The 20,170-nt window shown below is 36.6% G+C and overlaps 1 long non-coding RNA gene across 1 annotated transcript; it reads right to left on the reverse strand.

The window, feature by feature from the left end:
• Positions 1-19,217: 19,217 nt before the first annotated feature.
• On the reverse strand, positions 19,218-20,006 carry LOC120264563. The gene is made up of 3 exons (XR_005537470.1): positions 19,742-20,006; positions 19,452-19,509; positions 19,218-19,379 (listed from the first exon to the last, which is right to left on the reverse strand). It is a non-coding gene; the product is annotated as an uncharacterized LOC120264563 (long non-coding RNA).
• Between the last annotated feature and the right edge of the window lie 164 nt (positions 20,007-20,170).

A 20,170-nucleotide genomic window follows, 5' to 3' on the forward strand; every position in this document is an offset into this window, starting at 1 on the left:
AAGAAAGAAATTAACTCATTAGGATAAAGACCTAACATTCAATAAGTTCCAAAACTTAAATTATAACATTGGGAAAAAAATGAAAAAATTAACAAACATAAACCTAATACAATTATGAAGGATATCTTTCTTATGCATAGATTATTCTACATTAATTATATACTTTATGCATATGCAACTATTTGGAGTAACCATTCAGTTAAAAAAATATATTTTTGATGAAATACTCTTCATGTCATTCACAATCCAACTAGTCATTTGAAAAATTTTAGCAAATACACTACACACATATATATATATATGCAATGTTCATTACTGTTACCTCCATTGATACTATTACTTATTAAATATTACATATTAAATAATGTTTTATATTAGAAATTCATGGCTTAATTCAAAGGAGATTTGTTTAGATGTGAAGTATGGATTCTTTCATTGAGATGTGCAATGAAGTGTAAAGGGGCACTTCAATAAAGGTGAACTTAATTTGATACAAATCTGTATTTACTGCAGTACAACCTAATGTAATTTTATTTCAAAAGCCAGCATACAAATTTACTGTACTATAACCTAATCTCATTTTTTCATAGGTGAACTGATGTGTTCTCCGTAGGTGCATGAGTCACACATAAGTAGTAAAATGGTACCCCGTGAGGGATAGGGTTGTCGAACCTCAGGGATCGGGGCTTAAAGTACTAATCTATCTTCTGATGTTCAGTTAAACAAAGATTGTAAAAAGATTGAATTAAGAACTAGAGATGAAAGAGTGCATGATGGTAGTGATCAGGAGATTAGGATTGTGTTTTCAACAATGAAAGAGCAATGCTCTAGGATGATTTCTATGAGTTATAGCATGCTGACTTAATTCTAATGTTTATTAGGTACATTCTAAGGTTCAAGTGTGTGCTCTAAAGCAATGTTGCAACTATGGTTCTCAAATACACAAAGTTATGCCAAGATAACTAGATTACCTAAGCAGTTGTGCAACTCAAACCATCAAGATATGCAAGCACAAGATTAAACAAAGAAACCAAAAGAACTCCGTAATCATTAACAATCAAGTAGTCAAAGCATACAAAAACAACATAGTTCACATCCTGGGACACTGTGGATGGTTAGCCCCTCATGGATGGGTACAACAAGGAAAACAAAGATGAAGCACTAAAGAAAGAAGACATGACTCCCTTCCCCTCAAGATGATCTTTCTCATCGAGCTCTGTAGCTTAACCCCACTTCTCTTATGCCTCCAACTCTTCCTTAATCCCCTTAAGATATGTGGTGAAGCTTGATCTTCGTCCTCTTCGAAATCCTCCCGGTGGAGAGTTAAATCCCCAAACAAAGATGGAGGCAAACCCTAGAAACTAGAGTTAAAAAGGGTTGTCTTCGAGTGCGACACGGTTTAAGCATGATCGTGCTAAACTAGTGTTTCTATGGATTGATTTTGAGTGAATCGGCTAAGTGTTCGCTTGAGATTTTCAGTGGGAGGCATCTGATAAATGCATAAATGTATGTATTTTATATGTATTTATTGTGTATGAATTGTGTATTTTATTGATGAATCGATGCCCTTTTATTGTTTAATTGTTTAATTTCATGGTTCAAGCACAAAGGAAGCCTAGGTGAGCTCAACGACGTAATTTGAGAAGAAATCGACACCAAAAATGGCGTTTTAGGGCTAAAGCAGTGTAGTGACACTATAGCAGCCTGAAGCACGAAGACTTTGTGAGAATCCTAAGTCTAGAAATCCTTACGGGAAACCTCATAGCCGTGAAGTCAACAGCGAGCAATTCAGAGAGATGTAGTACTGTAGCAGTACTTTAGCTACTTAATGATTTTTTCGGCCCATTTTCTAAGCGACCTCACGACCAGTATTATGACTGTAATGCCACCCATTAGCCATCCCTAGAGTTCTTTTTAAAGAGGGTTAGGGCATCATCTTCTGTGAATTTTGGCCACCATTCCCCACCATCATTGATAAGTGCTTGTGTATTAGTAATACAAAGTATTCTTTTCTTACGATGAGCATTACTTTTCTCAGATTCTATCGTTAATACATGTGTATTTGTGTTCTTTTGTGCATGTAGGGTTGTGGAGACAAACATAGAAGAAAGAAGCCAAAGTAGATTGCGAGTGCACTTAGTTGATGAAATCTTGGAGGGAACAAAGGTGAAGACACAAGTTGTGCTCAATGACATGTGAGTGTTTGCCAACCTACATTATGTTTAAGGAAATATGCAAATTGGAGGGTCACAAAGGCAGTCACACTCATGTGTTTTGACTTGTACAAAGCTAGCAAGATTGTCGTCAAATGTGCTTTTATTTGAAGATGCGACACGATCTATGGCATAGACGTGTGCCCGTTTATGTTACCTCGATGAAAGTGTGGATTCGGGAGTATTTTGGCAGAGTTCTGTAGCATATTACTATAGCAAATCAATGTAACAATTTACTGTAGCAATTACTGCTCACAGGCCGCAGGAAATTAATTCTTGAAGATTCACATGGGCGTGTGGAAATTCCACACGCCCGTGTGGATGCCCGATTCTAGCCCTATTTAAGTCTCGATTTCAGCCCAATTTTAGAATCCTTCTTTCCATCTTTTGGCTATCTTTTCTCCACCTTTGGAGGCGTCCGCGGCTAGGGTTTGGAGAGGCTTTAGCTAGGCTTTTGGAGGGATTTACGGCCTTTGACATCGCGTTTTCTTCAGAAGAGAGATATTGGAGGAGCTTTCGTCGGCACCAATCCGGTGAGGTGTGCCCTAGGTTTGACGAGGGGACCTTTGGAGAAGACACAGGCACTCCACAAGACCATTGATACGAACTCCAAGGGGGTTTTATTCATGGATTACATATTTTTACTTTTGATTTCATTATTGATTGTATTTTGCTCGATAGAGAGCTAAACCCCTTGTGGGTGCTTGGACTTGTAAACCCTAGGATGATGTTATTTCTTTGACCTTTTATTATGCTTTCTTTAATTGATGTTTTAATTAAGTTCCAATCTTTAATGCTTATTGAGTTGGTTTTCCCTTAGAGTGGCACTAGGGCTGAGAATCCATTTTAGTAATCCTTGTGGATGAGTGACACACTATGAGGGTTAGACAATGCTAGATTGGAGAAGGTTTAGAGGGTGAGTCGAGAGGTAGCGGAATGTTCCCTTTCTCCTCCGTTGTGATTTATCCTACCTCTACATTCCAAGAGTTCTTTGCGGTCATAATAGAATGAAGTGCTAAGAGACGAACTCCTCTGGGGCTTAGTTGTGCAAGCGACAGAGTGAAGCGTTGAAGTAATCCTTAGTATCTGGTGCTTAATTGTGGCTAGGGGTCTTTCACTTGGACCAAAGGGTTAGATCTATTTTAGGGAATAAGATTTATTAATTGGAATCCCTAGAGCCTAAAGCAACCTAGCATAGTGTGAGATGTCGAGACTGAGAGATTTCTCCACTGGGGCATAGTGTAGGGTTAATCACGGTTGACCTTAAGTTTTGGGGCCGTATGTTTAAGGATCTCCAAGAGTCATTATACATTAATTAGGAACATAATGATTGGTCTTGCACTTGAAATAATAGTCCTAGGGTGAGCAATGTCTGGGTGCCCCATTTATCGTCGATTGCCTCTCCTATCTTTTATTCGTGCCTCATTCTTTTTCTTATTTTATTTACATTGATTCTTATTCACATCACTATTAATTCATCCTCGTTCTAGTTAAATAGCAATCTTTGTGTTTCTAATCACTATTTCCTGTGGATTTTACTACCCACTTACTGGGGTATTATTACTTCAACAAACCGTTGTACTTGCGGCACACATGCAAAAGGGCATTGTCAATCATCATCTAGGGTTTTCAAGGATGCGGGAAAAAGCAGATCTAGGGTGAAAATCCAAGGGGAGAAGTGGAGTGCTATCAAGGAGAAGATCTAGGAGCTTGCCAGCGCGGATCTGACAAGTTCTCATCACCACCTTCTAGTCTTCATCTTAGGGGAATTTGTTTTGAGCTTTGCTTTATATCTCTTGTCTTCTATGCTTTCTCCTTTGTTGATGATGAACTAGACTCCCAAGGTCACAGGGCATCCAGTGAACCATGTGATTTACATTTATGGTATTTGTGCGGTTTGTGGTTTAAGCCTTGTGAAATTTGATGTGTTGATTTGCATGAGAACTCCGTATTTCAACTTCTAGGTTGTTCTTAGTAGCGTGACCATCACCCTTGTACTATACACACTTGGCTTAGAAGGGATTCATGTAGAATTACACCGTGACCATCAGTTATTTCGTACCCCTCCAACCATTAGGGTTGGACCTAGTCTGAGTTTTGGCCCTAATTAGAGATATCCCGACACTTTATGCAATCATAGGAGGATTTGGGCGGAAGTGATTTTGACCCAATACTTGTATGGAATTAGGGGTTATCACCGTGACCATCAGGGTAACATTTTTGGATGTCTCTTGGCCCATCCACTACTGCCTTTGTAATTCTAGCATCCCTCTAGCCTTAGTAGTCCAGAGGGAATCCTCACCCAGGGCCTCGAACTTTCATTGTTACTTGCTTCATTAGTATACTTATGTGGCGAGCCCTTAGTTCATGTGTTTATAGTTTTCTCTTTGTTATTTTTCCTATCTTATTTTAATCCTATATTTGGTAGACTAGATAGTGTCATATAGAGGGAAGTAATAGCAGCTCTTGGGACCCCAGGGAATATGACCCCTGTGTCACACATAGTGTATTACTTAACGACCGTTGTGCTTGCGGATCTCACTTTATCAGTAGTGTGGTCATGCTTGGCGCGTGCTTCCATAAACATGACTGTGCTAGGAGCCTTCGGCATGTGCTTCCCCTGTTGAGTAGAAGAACAACTGCAGCCTAAGATATTCAGGGAAGGGACACAAGCGGGCTTCAACCATGTTCGCCCTGGTGTTACTTCTCTGCAAGCTTCTTCACTTGATCCACACAAGGTTGGGAGATTCAAGGGGGACGGAGCACGACTGTGCTCTACCCGTGCTGAGCCTGAACACTTAGCATTTCTTCCATTTTCTCTCATTTAGAGACCAGATTCACTCTTAATTGAATCAAGCTCCTCAATTCCTGTATCATAAACAAACATACCAAGAATAGCACCGAATGTATACAAAGTTGTGCTAAAAGGCAAGCAAAAGCATGAATTGAGGGTAAGAAAACATGATATGAATTGCACTCAGCATGAACAGACAAGTTTTAAGCAATGCAACCTAATTAAAGTAAAGAATCTAATACAATAAACATGGAAAGAAATAAACAGAATAAAACATCCATGGTTTTTCAATGGCCCACACAAAGGCTTAACGCATAACACAAACATATAGAGTGACAAATAAATAATCAAGTGCATCAAAGCCCACATGGAGGCCCAACGCACAAGACAAGAGAATGAAGGGACAAAAAAAGTGGCCAATCAAACGGAAACTCCAGTTAAACAAAAAGGCAACATACAATAATTTCTAATCATAATCAGCAGGCACCAAAAAAGAAATTAATTCATTAGGTCTTAACATTCAATAAGCCCCAAAACTTAATTTCAACATGTGAACAAAATGAAAACATTAATTTATAGTGCGAAAGGATTGTATAAAAAATAGTCTAAAGGTGAACCTAATACAATTTTGGAGGATATCTTTCTTATGCATAGATTCTTCTACATTAATTATATACTCTATGCATAGTTTAAAATCTTTAGAAAACCCAAATAAGGGTGTAATACCCTGAACCTTTGGATACCTGTAAGAAATTATATTCATGGTATTATCACCATTGTAATAAGATTTTCCTGCAGAGTAATTTTGGTGGTGAGCTTAGATTTGTTAATGGGCCATATTGGGCCCATACACAAACCCTAATATTTGTTTATATATACTCTTGTACTCTTTTTTTAATTGATATCCAAAATTATTTCTCCTATTCTCACATGGTACCAGAGCACTGGGTTAGACCCTAGTGGCCACCCAAAACCCTAGCCGCTGCCGTCGCCGCCGTCACCATCACCACTCTAAACCCTAGCCCACAACTCTCCGCCGCCACCTCTACCACTAGCCACCTCTCATCTGTCGTTGTTCCCGTTGTTCTACGGGTACCTAGTGATGTTCCTCAGCCATCACCAGTGATACCTTTGTCTTGTTGCTGAAGGATTTGTCTCTTCGTTGTCATGTCTTCGTCTCGTGGGTATGGTAACGGCTCCTCTCGTGGTGGTCGAGGAGCCGGTTGTGGTGATTCTCGGGGTAGGTTTGTGTGCATCTTTCATCGAAGGACAAGCTACACTGAGAATCATTGTTGGGATAAGCATGGTCGTCCGGTAATGGTCAATACTAGTACAAAGTTGGCCGATCCGTCACCTACTTCTGGTGCTGAACAATTCGTCACTATCTCTCAAGCTGACTTTGTAAGGTTCCAGCAGCTATAGGGCACAGTTTCTCATGCTATAGTCTCTTCTATTGCCTTAGGTAATGTCTTTCTTGCTTCCAGGAACAGTTCCTGGATTATTGACTCCGGGGCCTCCTCTCATATGACAGGTACAAAATCTTTTTTTCCAAAATCTTTCTCCATCTATTTTTCATTCGGTGGCAATTGCTGATGGACGATCTTGCTTAGTGTCCGGAGAAGGAGTTGTGTAGGCTTCCTCTCAACTTAAACTAATTGATGTTCTTTTTGTACCTGATTTTTCTATCAACTTTTTATCTGTTTCTGCGATCACTAAATAGTTGAATTGCAGTGTTACTTTTTTCCCTTTTTACTGCATTTTTCTGAATCTGTGGATGGGGAAGAGGATTGGTTTAGGGCATAATCGTGGTGACGGCGAGTATACATTGGTGCGTGATGATATTCCTTGTGGTTTGGCAGCTTCTATTTCGGACACCGAGTCATCACTCATATGGCACTGTAGATTGGGTCATGTTTCTCTTAGTCGTCTTCAGCAGGCTTTGCCTTGGATTCGGGACGAGTCATTTCAATGTGAGTCATGTCAGTTGGGTAAGCATCATCGCGCTAGCTTTAAATGTTCTACTCTAGTGTCTAGTCAGTCGTCATTTGATCTAGTTCATTATGATATTTGGGGACCTTCTATAGTCGCATCTATTTCCGGTCATCATTACTATGTTGTGTTTGTTGATGATTTTTCCTGAGTGTCATGGGTATATATGTTAAAAGACCGTCGATCTATTATTGATCTCCTTAAAACATTTATTTTGGAAGTACAAAATCAGTTTTCCACTGTTATCAAATGTCTTCATACTGATAATGCTTTAGAATTTCTATCTTCTGCTGTAAATTCTTTATGTGCGTCCTTTGGGATTATTCATCAAACCACCTGTCCACAACCTCTCAGCAGAATTAAGTTGCTGAACGAAAGCATCGTCACATCTTAGATGTTGCACGCACTCTCTTAGTGTAGCGTAATATCCCTAGGTATTTGTAGTCTGATGTTATCTTAACTGCAGTATATCTTATTAATCATATGCCTTCTGCACCCCTAGGCGAGAGGTCCCTCTACATCGTCTTCTACCTGATACTGAGTTGTTTTACTTGTCTCCTCGTGTTTTTGGTTGTGTTGGTTTTGTTCAGGACTTAACTCCTGGTTTGGATAAGTTGTACCTGCGTGCTCTTAAATGTGTCTTTGTCGGATATTCCCGCACCCAACGTGGATATCGTTTGTACCACCCGACTAGTCAAAAGTACTATGTATCTATGGATGTCACGTTTTTTGAGTCTCAGTCTTTTTTTACTGACTCGGGTTCTCACGATTTGTTGACTACGTCGTCTGATATTGTTCTCCCTATTCCTATTTCGATAACTCCGCCTGTGCCTGTACCTAGTGTGACGCCTCCTCTAGTAGATCCAAATGATGGTCGTTTTGGACAGTTTATCATCACCGCCAACATGTACCACTGCCAGATTCGCCTCCTCCAATTGTCTCTCCGGATGATGCAAACCCGTCTCTTGAACTTCCCATTACCTTTCGCAACGGTATTCGTTCTTGCACCAAACATCCCATCTCACTTTTTGTTTCTTATGATAATCTTCACCCGTCCTTTCGCACATTTGCTCTTTCCTTGTCTACTAAGTCGATCCCCAGGAACTACCATGATGCACGTCTACTTCCACAATGGCAGAAGGCAATGGATAAGGAAATGGAAGCCTTCAGATCTCGTGGTACATGGGAGCTCATGCCTCGCCCTGCTGATACCAGCGTCGTCACTTGCCGATGGGTTTTCTCTATCAAGCACAAAGCTGATGGTACAGTTGATCCCTATAAAGCCAAGTTGGTGGCCTGTGGTTTTACTCAGACTTATGGTGTTAATTATGCTGAGACTTTTTCACCGGTTGCTCGTCTGAATTCCATTCGCATTCCACTGTCGGTAGCTATGAATCAATCATGGGCACTCTGTCAACTCGATATAAAGAATGCTTTCTCTACGGAGACTTAGTTGAGACAGTGTTTATGGAGCAACCTCTAGGGTACATTGCTCAGGGGGAGAATGTAGTTTGCCAGCTCAAGAAAGTGATCTATGGTCTGAAACAGAGTCCTCGTGTATGGTTTGAAAAGTTTAATGTAATTGCAGTTGCAGGTGGTTTTCGTAGGTGCAATGTGGATCACTCCGTGTTCTATAAGAACACTTCATCTGGATGTGTTGTACTTGCGGTATATATCGATGACATCTTGTTGACGGGTAGCGATTATCAAGGCATTCAGAGAACTAAGGAGCATTTAATGAAGCATTTCGTTACACAAGACATGGGACGACCCAGATACTTCCTTGGTATTGAGTTTTCATATGCCAAAGGAAAGATGATGCTTTCATAAAGGAAGTATGTATTGGACTTACTTGAGGAGACTGGTTTATTGGGTTGTAAACCAGAGAGTACACCTATTGAGCAGTCACCACCCTTCTGGGAGGCATCATCCCCAACTCTCAAAGATCCAGGTCAATACATATGTTTGATTGGCAAGCTCATTTATTTAACAGTTACTCGTCCTAATATATCTTACGCAGTTATACTCTTGAGTCAGTTTATGCATGAGCCACGAGAAGTTCACTGGCAGGGTGCTCTGAGGGTGCTTGCATATGTTAAAGGAGCTTCGGGCAAAGGTCTTCTCTACAAGAACCATGGTCACCTAGACATTGCAGCGTATTCTGACTCAGGTTATATTGGCGACAGAGGTGACAGGAAGTCTACGTCAGGTTTTTGTACGTATGTTGGTGGAAACTTGGTTACTTGGCGAAGTAAGAAGCAGAATGTGGTTTCAATATCGAGTGCCGAAGCAGAGTATAGATCAATGGCACAGACAGTAGGTGAGATGGTTTGGGTGCAGTCTCTTCCATCTGAGTTAGGATTCCCCATCACGATACCTATGCAGATGTTATGTGATAATCAGGCCACCATCTTCATTGCAAACAATCCAACATTCCGTGAGCATACCAAGCATGTGGAGGTTGATTGTCACTATGTTCATGATATGGTATTAAAAGGAGTCATCTCTATGCCATATACCAGTCATCTGAGCAACTGGCGGATATCTTCACCAAGGGTTTAAGTGTTAAAAGTTTTTAGTAATCTATGTAACAAGCTAGGCATGTTCGATATATATGCTCCAGCTTGAAGGGGAGTGTTAGAGCTTAGATTGGTTAATGAGCCATATTGGGCCCATACACAAACCCTAATATTTCTCTATATATACCCTTGTACTCTTTTCTTAATTGATATCCAAAATTATTTCTCCTATTCTCACAGGTGGTTTATGTGTTAATTAATTGGATATATGCGTGTTTGTATCTTGAATTTAAAATTTCATTTTTCTTGGAAAATAGAAAGAGTTTGATGATGGAAATTATGAATTGTTGTTAATAAGGGTTGTTGCTTCAATTTTGTTTGGAAAAAATTTGTATTTCAGTGAGATTTTGCTTGGAATGAAGAATGAATTTTCTATTTTACTGTAGGATTACTGTAGTACCGAGATTAGGATTTGTTTGGGTGATTAAGTTGATGATGATAATGATTAAGATGACGATGTTGATGATGGTTGGAATAGAGTTGGTTGAGTTTAATTGATTTGGTGAGTTGGGCTTGATCAAACAAAGTGATTTGGGCTTGATTTGAATTAGTCAAGTTTATTTAATTGGATTGGGAGTTGGGTTTGGATGAGAGTTGTTGTGATTGGGTTGAATTGAATTGATTTGGTCTAGGTTTGATCAAATCAAGATGAGTTGTGGTTGGACTTGAATTATTTTGGCTAGGTTGAGTTGAGTGAGTTTAGTTGATTTGGGCTTATCCAGTTTGGGCCAATAACTTTGGGCTAAACCAAATTGAGGAGAATTGGGTTCAGTTGAACCAAGTTGGTTCAAGAGATTTTATATAACAAATGGAATTGGTTCAATGTGGGTTGGGGAAATTAAACTTGGTTCAATGGAATTGGGGTTGGTTCATGTTAATTTAGAATGGTTTAGCCCTAATTGAGTTGGTTTAAGTGCAATTGGAGACCAATTTGATTATGCAAGGTCGGGTTTTAATCGGTTGGAGTAAGTGGGCCCAATTAGATAGTCAATTATTTGTTTCTTGTATTTTCTTTTGGGTTCAATTCCGTCATTGGGTTGCATTTCTTTTATTTTTATTCTATTCTCCTGTTAAGTGTTATTCAGGCTTGGGAGAGAGAGTTTTAGGTTTAGTAAGAAACCCAAGGGAGACCAGGTGAGTTGGTAGTGGCTACTATTTTTGAATAATTGGTTAATCACTATGATTTTGAAATAGTTATTTAAATGGCTGCTATTTGAAAATAATTGGTTAATTATTTCATTTTATATTGTTTAATAATTTACATTGTTAAAATAATACTTATATTTATTTGCAGTATGTCATAGCAATCGTATTAATATATCTGGTTTTGACTATCATATGTAGTTTCAACTGTGGTTTTAATTATGCACAATTCTTCTAAGAGAATGACTATGATTATTCTATATTGCTTATGTAAAAGTTTTTATTAGTTATTACACTTGCATTGAGACTTTATTGAATTGGAATAAGTTATTTACGATGTTTCATACTTGAAAAGCATTATTGTTCAAAGACAAGGATTTTCAGATTGTTACTTGATTCGTAAATTGTGCATTGATTTATGTTAAAATCTTTGGATATGCTTGTGTTTATCATTTCCGTGGGTAAATGGCAGATATTTTGGATATTGATTTTTGTCCTGGTTATGGACTCCTCGTTGTGAGATGCATGTTTGTATTATTTGGTTGGTGACATCCTACTGCAGTAGGTGGTTTTCACTGCCAGCCTGTTGAGGTGGCGTGGAAGAACGGCAGACTTATGTGTCTTGTTTAGGCGGGAGTGTAGAGCCCTGACTGGATGTTTATTGGGAAGCCGGGGTCACCACACAATGGACCGATAGGTTAATGTTAAGGACATGAGTTCCATGATGGCTCTGAAGCTAGCCGCGGCCATGGTGAAGGTTTAGAGAGGTTCCTTTTGAAGTGCTATGTTAAAGTTGTGGTTTTGGAGGCTCTCAACCTAGTCGCGACGGCGGCTACGTAGGGGAGTATTTTTTGGTCGATGATTTGGGGGTGGATTTTACTTTACTTGTTATTTTGGATTGTGATGAAGGGGCAAGGCCCACTGTCGCTCTTAGCAGGGCAGTTTCTCACAAAAATTTTTATTTTCTGAGAAAATTGAGTTGATGTTGATTTATGTTGAATTTATGTTTCAAAAGCTCTTTATAGTTGTATTTTGCCAAAATTCTGGTCTTTGTGAAAGTTTAGAAGTTCCTTGGGAAATTTGATCTTTATATATCCTATATGCGATATATTTAATTATTTGAAATTATTGAGCCACTATCGACCAACAGAATGTGCTGCAGTTGCAGGAGCAAGACCCTACTAGTTTGCTTGTGTGAGTATAAAGTCAGTCAAGGCTAAGTTCAGGGTTACCGTGGGGTCAATTTTCTTTCTACTGTTGGTGTCGTAATTTTATAGCAGGTGTACCCACATGTTGGAGTAATTGTGCTTATTGTATCTGTATATTTGAACAAGTAGCCAGTATAAAGTTGTTAATTGTGCCCTGTAAGTCTGATTTGGTTTTTCAGGTTGGTCAGTTTTCCAGTTAAAATGGGTTTTTAATTGATGGGTGTCACATTTACCTAGGTAGAAGGGGTGGGTGTGACAAAGGGTCTCTATCTTATGTAATATACATATAGTTTAAACCCTCATTCACTCACCACTCAATAAATAAAAATTATTTGGGTGAAATACTCTTCATGTCATTGCCAATCCAACTAATCCTTTGAGATAATTCTGCAACTGCACTACATATATTAGTTTGAAATATTGATTACTCTTGCCTACATTGATACTATTACTTATTAAATATTGTATATTAAAGAATGTGTTATATTAGAGCATTCAATGGATGAATGCAATGGGAATTTGTCTAGCTATGAAATATGAACATTTTCATTGAGATGTTCAATGAAGTGCAAAGAAGTACAACAGTAAAGAAAAAAACTTTGTCAGAACTACACCTAAAAATAACTCATGAAGAAGTTGTCCATGTAAAAAATTTCTTGATAAATTACTTCCTCCCTATCAAGATAGCATGTATAAGACAAGTTGTCACCTTATCTTAATTAGCCTTATGATAATGGTAGTAAATCAATGTCACCCAAAGGACTAATCATGAAAAAATAATATCATATGTTATGAAGAAGTGCTAAAAAAAAATATTCAATATATTGTCTTATACATGCAGAACATTCACACACACACACACACACATATATTTTGAGCCTTATAAAAAATTGTCATTTGGGAAATTTATCGCAAGATTTATTAGAGAGCATCAAAAGGGAGGATCTTTAAGAATGTCATCCTTCACACAAAACTCTAAACACTAAATTCACAAGATTGGAAGTTATTTATACCTTTAAATAAATTGGTTCTTTATAGAGTTTCTTCAATTGATAAACCTCACAAAACCCAACTAGATTGGACAACTTAAGCTTTTACTCATGCAATTCCTAAAGTCCATATCCTTTCCATATTTCAAAACAATGAAAAAAATGAGATAATCAAATGCCTTACAATAAGTTGGTGCTTCACCATCCATGTCGTGCAAAGTTCTAAACACAAAAGGCTCTTGTTCTTGCACCGACACCTGTCAGTGGTGGCTGCTTGGGTTTTGGTCTTCCTCCTTTTCATTGCTCACTTCCCCACTAGGGAAGAAAGAGATCTTCAGTGCTCGAACAAAGAACCCCCTTCTCTCTCCCTCTCTCTGATGAAGGCCAGGGATGATGATCCCTCAAAAGAAGAGAAAGATGATATTGACTTGGACATTGAGTCGTCAAAACTCAGATGGCATGTCATAAACAGCGTGTATTAAAATCAAAATTCAATTGACATGGCATCCTGAGAAGGTTATTGCTGACTTGGTTTGTCCCTCGATAACGTGTCATGGCCAGCGTGGATTAAAGTAATTTTAATCATTGCTGATGTGTATTTTCCAGCAGCCATATCGGATTAAATTTGCCAGAATCTCATGGGTACCCTCCCGGTGAAAAACAATTGGTGTCTAGTGACCAAAAGATACAAATTCAAAAGTTAGTGACCAAAATGAAAAAAGGTAATAGTACGGTGACTAGAAAAAATTTTACTCGATAATTAAGTTCATTAGAGGATATTCCTTTCAACTTACAGAATAGTGGTACAAGCGTGCTTACAAGAAATCTCAAAACCTTGTCATTGTCCATAAGAGCATGTATTATGGGCCGTCCAATTTTACCCTCGTTTTGTATTAAATAGTATTTCAGGGCATTCTAAAGACACCTAACACTCACGAAGCAATTTAATGCGTTTTTGGAGCCATTTTGAGCACTTTTGAAGACATTTCAGTCTCATGTAGGCTCCCATGCGCCGCTTATTGAAGATACAGTGTTCTTAAGCAAGAAAATTGATTAAGTATATCACACAACAATTCATGTGAGCTTCATGCACCCGCATGGAGCTCACATGCCCTTGGTATAAGTGCATGTAGGTAGCATGTGGGCACATGGTACTCGCATGTAATAAATAGAAAACCATGCTACCTCCATGTGCCTTCATAAAGCCCACATGGATTTACAGGATTCTTCAGTTCGAGTATTCCACATCCCATGTGGCCTCTATGCGCTGACATATGTGGCTACATGATATAAAACTATTAAAGGATGAAACTAAGGCTTTAGAAGGGAGAGTGGGCTGCCATTCAACTCCATACATGATCTCTTTCAAATCTCATCGAGAGGAGACTCTCTTGGGTTTAAATAGAAGGGAGAGGAAATCAAAGCATTTTTGTATTTCGGGGATTGTTTTTGGGCGGCATCTCTAGGATTTAAGGATCTTTGTTCACCAACATTAGTGGATAAGGAGGGAGTTCTACAATGAGTTTATATTGTTTTTTCCTTAATTGTGTGATTCCTCCTTCTTTCATATAGAACTAAGGGGCTGTTTGGTTGCAAGGAATGGAATGGAGAGGAGTGGAGGAGTATTGAAAATGAGGGGGATTGGAAAAGGCATGGGTATAAAAACTATGTTTGGTTGGAAGAATTGGGGAGGTAGTTTATTGGGAATGAGAAAAAGTGAAAAAAGAATATATGATAAAATGACCGTCATGCCCTTTTATATAAATGAATATCATTATTATATATATAATGAGGTGTGATAATTATTTTTAAAATTATTTAAATATTAACATAAATTCATTATTATAAAAAGATATTTAACTTTAATAGCTCACATGTGACACTATTCATTTATTTATTATAATTAATATTGTATTTAAATATTTTCGGGTTAATTATTATTTAATTATTATAAGAGATTATTTAGATTAATAGATTTATAATTAAAAAAGTAAAAGGGTAAATGGGTAAATTTACCCATCATAACCCTCATTCCCCTCCCACTCCCCTCAAAAATGAGAGGCATGGAAACTCCCCCCCATGCCTCTCTCACTCCTTGCCCACGCCTCTCCCACTCCCATTACTCCATATCCAAACAAGGGCTTTCTCAATATAAGTAATGATTCCCATTCCTTTCCTTCAAACCAAACACCCCCTAACTTCCCAAGGCCACTGGGTTTCAGTGAACCTTAGGAGGAAAACTTTATATGGATGAATATTATTTGATTTATTAATGCATATTAGCTATTCTTCGGATTTAATCTTTAACGCTTCATGTTTAATCTATAATGGATGGATTCCGTAGCTTAATTCCAAACTATATGTGTAGAATGGGATGTTTGTATGTACTAGGTCATGCTTAAATCAATGAGGGAGTAATTATATCTACACGATGAAGGTTCCGGGTGTAGGTAGCCTTCCGTATTTGGTTTTTAACCTAGAATTGAGATTCCTTGTACCCTTTGCAATCTCAAGTGTGACCAAAAATCGTCGCCCATATGGAATTCGGATTACCCACCAAAAGTTTTTGGGATAATCTACATTGGAATCTCGTGGTCCAAAATTGCCATCAAAGACCTAAATTCATTATCATCCTTACATTGTTAGTTCTCACAAGAGGATCCATACCCGACGCCTACTTCATTTATTGAGATTTCTCCTTAATTTTAGGCTCATTTTGGTGACTATTTTGTATTGCTTTCATTAGATTTAGATATAACAATCACTATCGAATGATAGACTAGATAGTGACACATAGAGGAAGTAATAGTATTTCTTAGGCCCTAGAAATATGACTCTCTCGTGCTCACAAGCAGGGGATTTAGTACATGACAACCCGTGCACTTGGCGTGGGAGAATGTCATAGTACGTCACCATCAATACACCAAGGTATCCACTCTCTTCGATAAGGTTGTATACTTTCTTATGTATATTGGGACATAGATGTGTGTCGCACTTCTTTTAATATTCTCACTCGATTGTCTCGTACGCACATCACATTGTACTTATCATGATCATATAGACTTTCTTGATTGACAAATAAACACATATGCACCTTGGAAACAAACACCAAAACTACAAGGGTGAGCAACTGCTAAGTGAAATTGCACAAGAAACATAAGATGTAGCCAAAACCCGTACGAATTACATACATCGCAAATAATAAAACTACATATAAGTTATAACAATAATGGCATAGAAAATAGTATTAAAAAATAATGTACAACACATTAAGCACAGCGAAAGTGATATTCTTTACCAAGCATGCGCACTTGTCCCTAATAGGCCTACCAAATCTAGTAAGTCCTGTATAGGAGTTTGCATCTAAATGATGTAGGTAGTATGCATGTGGTGATCCAAGGATGACATTTGTGATGGTATTGATTATCCCCTTAAATGTGATGTTCTTATTATATTCATCCTTTCTACAATACAATGTTGCAGATAAGTTACACAAGAACCAATTCCAATTTTCATCTATTTCATTATCCACTGTTACAAAAGTGTTAGGGAAAATTTTGATGAATTAAAACGTGTAATAGTTATGACCAAAGTATGTTTAATAATGACTTTCATCTACAAGGGTGTTAACCAATATTTATATATATATATATATATATCAACCACATGTGTAAACCGACATGAAAAACTAAGCTTCTTGCAACCACACACAAACTAATTTGGTGGTAAGAATTTTCAATCATCAAGATCACATGTGAAAACACAAGGTAAACACTCCAGCATGTAAGCAATTGAGTACGATTCTAGCTAAGAAAAAAACACAAAAATTAATATGATTAATTAAATAGGCCGCCCAACTTAAGTTGCCCAAATAAAACATTGGACCTAACAATGAAAGGGATGTGCATATGAAGACCGAAAGTTAGCCATACTCTTGATATTCATTAATAGAATTTTATCTCCACACAAAAATGGAAAATCTGGTGCATGGACTATATAAGATATATGCCTAAAATCTAACAACCTGCAAGTTACTTGAAAATTTATAGAGACCTGACGATCAATTTTGAAATTCAAATATATCTGAAAGACATATACCCTAATAAATGAATATCAAAATTCCAATATGGAAGACCAATTTGAATCGAATCAGATGCCGGACAATAGTAATGTCTTTTGGACATGTTTCCAATACCAAATTCATTTCCACCCCCAATTAACCACTAGTGAAGTGAAGGGAATTTTTACAAGAAGAACAAAACAACCCTGGACGGCCTTACTAAATCATCGCGTGCATGCCTCGATAGAAGAAAGTGAGGTGAATCCGTGACACATAAGTCATCTGGACCACCAATATACAACCACCGTTCACATCTCTCAAAAATTTGTCCTCAGCCGAAAATTGAACTCTCACCACTCGAGATGAAGAGAAGAGAACTTTTTTGGGGTGACCTTTACGTTGTATCACACACATAAAAGGCCAACTATAATTTTGTAAATGGATTGTTAATTTTTATTTATTTATTTATTTATTTTAGTTTAGTCTTTATATTAATGTTAAGCAAGATAACCAGGTTAACAAATAAAAACTAAATATTTTATTGATATAATGCTAAAACTGTATAGAATATTATCGAAGAAGAAAAGTGCCTTGATAAACACTTATATATAATGATTCTGGTATTTTACAAAAATAATTATCGCAGAGTGTCAAGTAAAGTCCATAAATTTGAATGGGCTTTTTTTTTAATAAAAGTAATTTTCAAGTTTTACTGCCCTTCGTATATCTTCAAAACTTTTATAAGGGCTTTTCGGAAGATATTAAGGTTGTATTTGGATGAAGGTATTGGGCACTATTGGCATTGATTGACTCACATAGGGATATATGTCCATGTTGTAGATTTTTACTATTATCTTAAGAATGAGATCTGAGGTAATTGTATGAGTGCATAGTAAAGCGATTTTGATTACCCCCAAAAATTTGGGGGCATGGAGGGGAATAAACACTATTGATAGTAAAATGACATTTTTGCCCCTACTTAAAATTTAATTAAATAATAATTATTAATTTAAATAACTAATTATAATAATTAAAGTAAATAATAATTAGTATAAATTGAGTCATTTAAATATTATAATAATTAAAGTGATATGACAATTTTGCCCCTACATAGATTTAATTAAATAAATAATTAATAAAAGTATTTAATTATGATAAGGAAAGTGAAATGACAATTTTGCCCCCTACATAGATTTAATTAAATAAATAATTAATAAAAGTATTTAATTATGATAAAGAAAATGAAATGACATTTTTGCCCCTGCTTAAGATTTAATTAAATAATAATTATTAATTTAAATAACTAATTATAATAATTAAAGTAAATAATAATTAATATAAATTGAACCATTTAAATATTATAATAATTAAAAGTGAAATGACAGTTTTGCCCCTACACATATTTAATTAAATAAAATAATTAATAAAACTATTTAATTATGATAAGTAAAGTGAAATGACATTTTTGCTCCTACTTAAGACTTAATTAAATAACAATAATAATAAATATAAATTAAGTCATTATAATAATTAAATTAAATTATAATAAACATAAATTAAGTAATTTAAATATTATAATTAAATTAAATTGGTTAATGATAAAAAAATTATTTATTCTAAATATTTAATTATAATAATTATAGAGACTAAATATTTATTTATATGTAATTATTTTATATATTAGTTTATCATTACTTATATTAAGGGTATTAAAGTAATTTACATACAATTCTCTATGTCACTTTTTCCATTCCCAATATTTATTCCTTTCAACCAAACACTTTTTTTATTACCATTACCATTACTTTTCCCATTACCATTACCATTACTTTTCCCATTCCCATTACCATTACCATTTCTATTCCGTGATCCAAACGGACCCTAAATTAATCTAAACTGCCATTCAACTGACACACTCTCAAGGTGAAAGACGTACTAGAAGTTGTGACAAAATAAACACCCAAGGCCACATTAAAACGAAGTCATTAAAAATCTTCAAAATAAAGTGAAACTAAAATTTAATCCAAGGCACCAATCTCGTAGCTATCAAGGGTCTGTTAAGGTTTATGATTTGGATTTTGAATCAAAGACTACCAGGGAAATTTCAATGCAATGCACCATGACATCTTAAGAAAACATGAAGAATACCACGTTCCAAATGTACAGCTTTGTTGACTCAGCCTTCCCAAAATTCATCTATACAAAGGGGATCAGAGTCAACGTTGGTTATCACTGAGTCTACTACTCCAAAATTACAAATTTCAGTGACTCAGTTAATGTAATCATTGATCGATGAAATCATAAAAAACATTCTAAAAAACAAGACGTAATTTTATACAGCTCTTGGAGCATATAGGGATAGCAAAAGTTTTAGTTTAGCAAGAGAACAGGGTAATGGAAACACCTGCAAGAAACTTATTATTAGTACAGTCCTGAAACAATATAAGTGTAAAGGAAACATCATGCAGGAACTTACCTCCGTTAAATTGTCTACAAAAAAGTGTTCTTGAACTGCATTCGCAATTTGAGCTTGTCTGCACACAAACAAGAGTGAAATGCCAAATTGTAAGAGAAAATTATACAAATTAAACCTCAGAATCAAATCATCTAAGTATCTGAGCACAAATTGACATCAGTAAATTTTCAAATTCATATATGAAATAGTTATTAATTGATAAGATCGAGATAAAGGATTATTGATGAGAAAACTATAAAAATGAATATTCTGTAATTTCATGTTCAGGGCCACCGAAGTACTGCACTGACCTGATGCTGCAACAGTCATAATGAGCAAGCATCCCACTCCAAATCAAACCCCATTTCTAGCTTTTTCTCTATGCATTTTGTTGTACTAAAATGTTTACTCTTCAATGGCTGTTCACTGGAATATGATAAAAGCGGCTCCCCATTCAACATATCAGATTTATTCAGATCGAACAAATTTTTTCTTTGATAGTGATGCGATACACATTCATTATCCTTATCATTCTCAATGTTTGCAACCCTCCGAGAAGAATCACCACTACCATCAGTTTTTTTGTTGCTTCACACCTTGCTTGTGGAGAGTTCTTTGAAACAACACTTTTTGAACTCTCCTGCCACGCTCGCATGATTGATGGGATATTTTTGAAGGTCTTTGCCGCACTCCTCAAGATAGATTCTGGAGTGGTTGGAACACAAGCAAGACTCAATGAC

Source organism: Dioscorea cayenensis, chromosome 1 (genome assembly GCF_009730915.1).
Source record: "Dioscorea cayenensis subsp. rotundata cultivar TDr96_F1 chromosome 1, TDr96_F1_v2_PseudoChromosome.rev07_lg8_w22 25.fasta, whole genome shotgun sequence".
In the NCBI taxonomy this organism is placed as follows: Eukaryota; Viridiplantae; Streptophyta; class Magnoliopsida; order Dioscoreales; family Dioscoreaceae; genus Dioscorea; species Dioscorea cayenensis.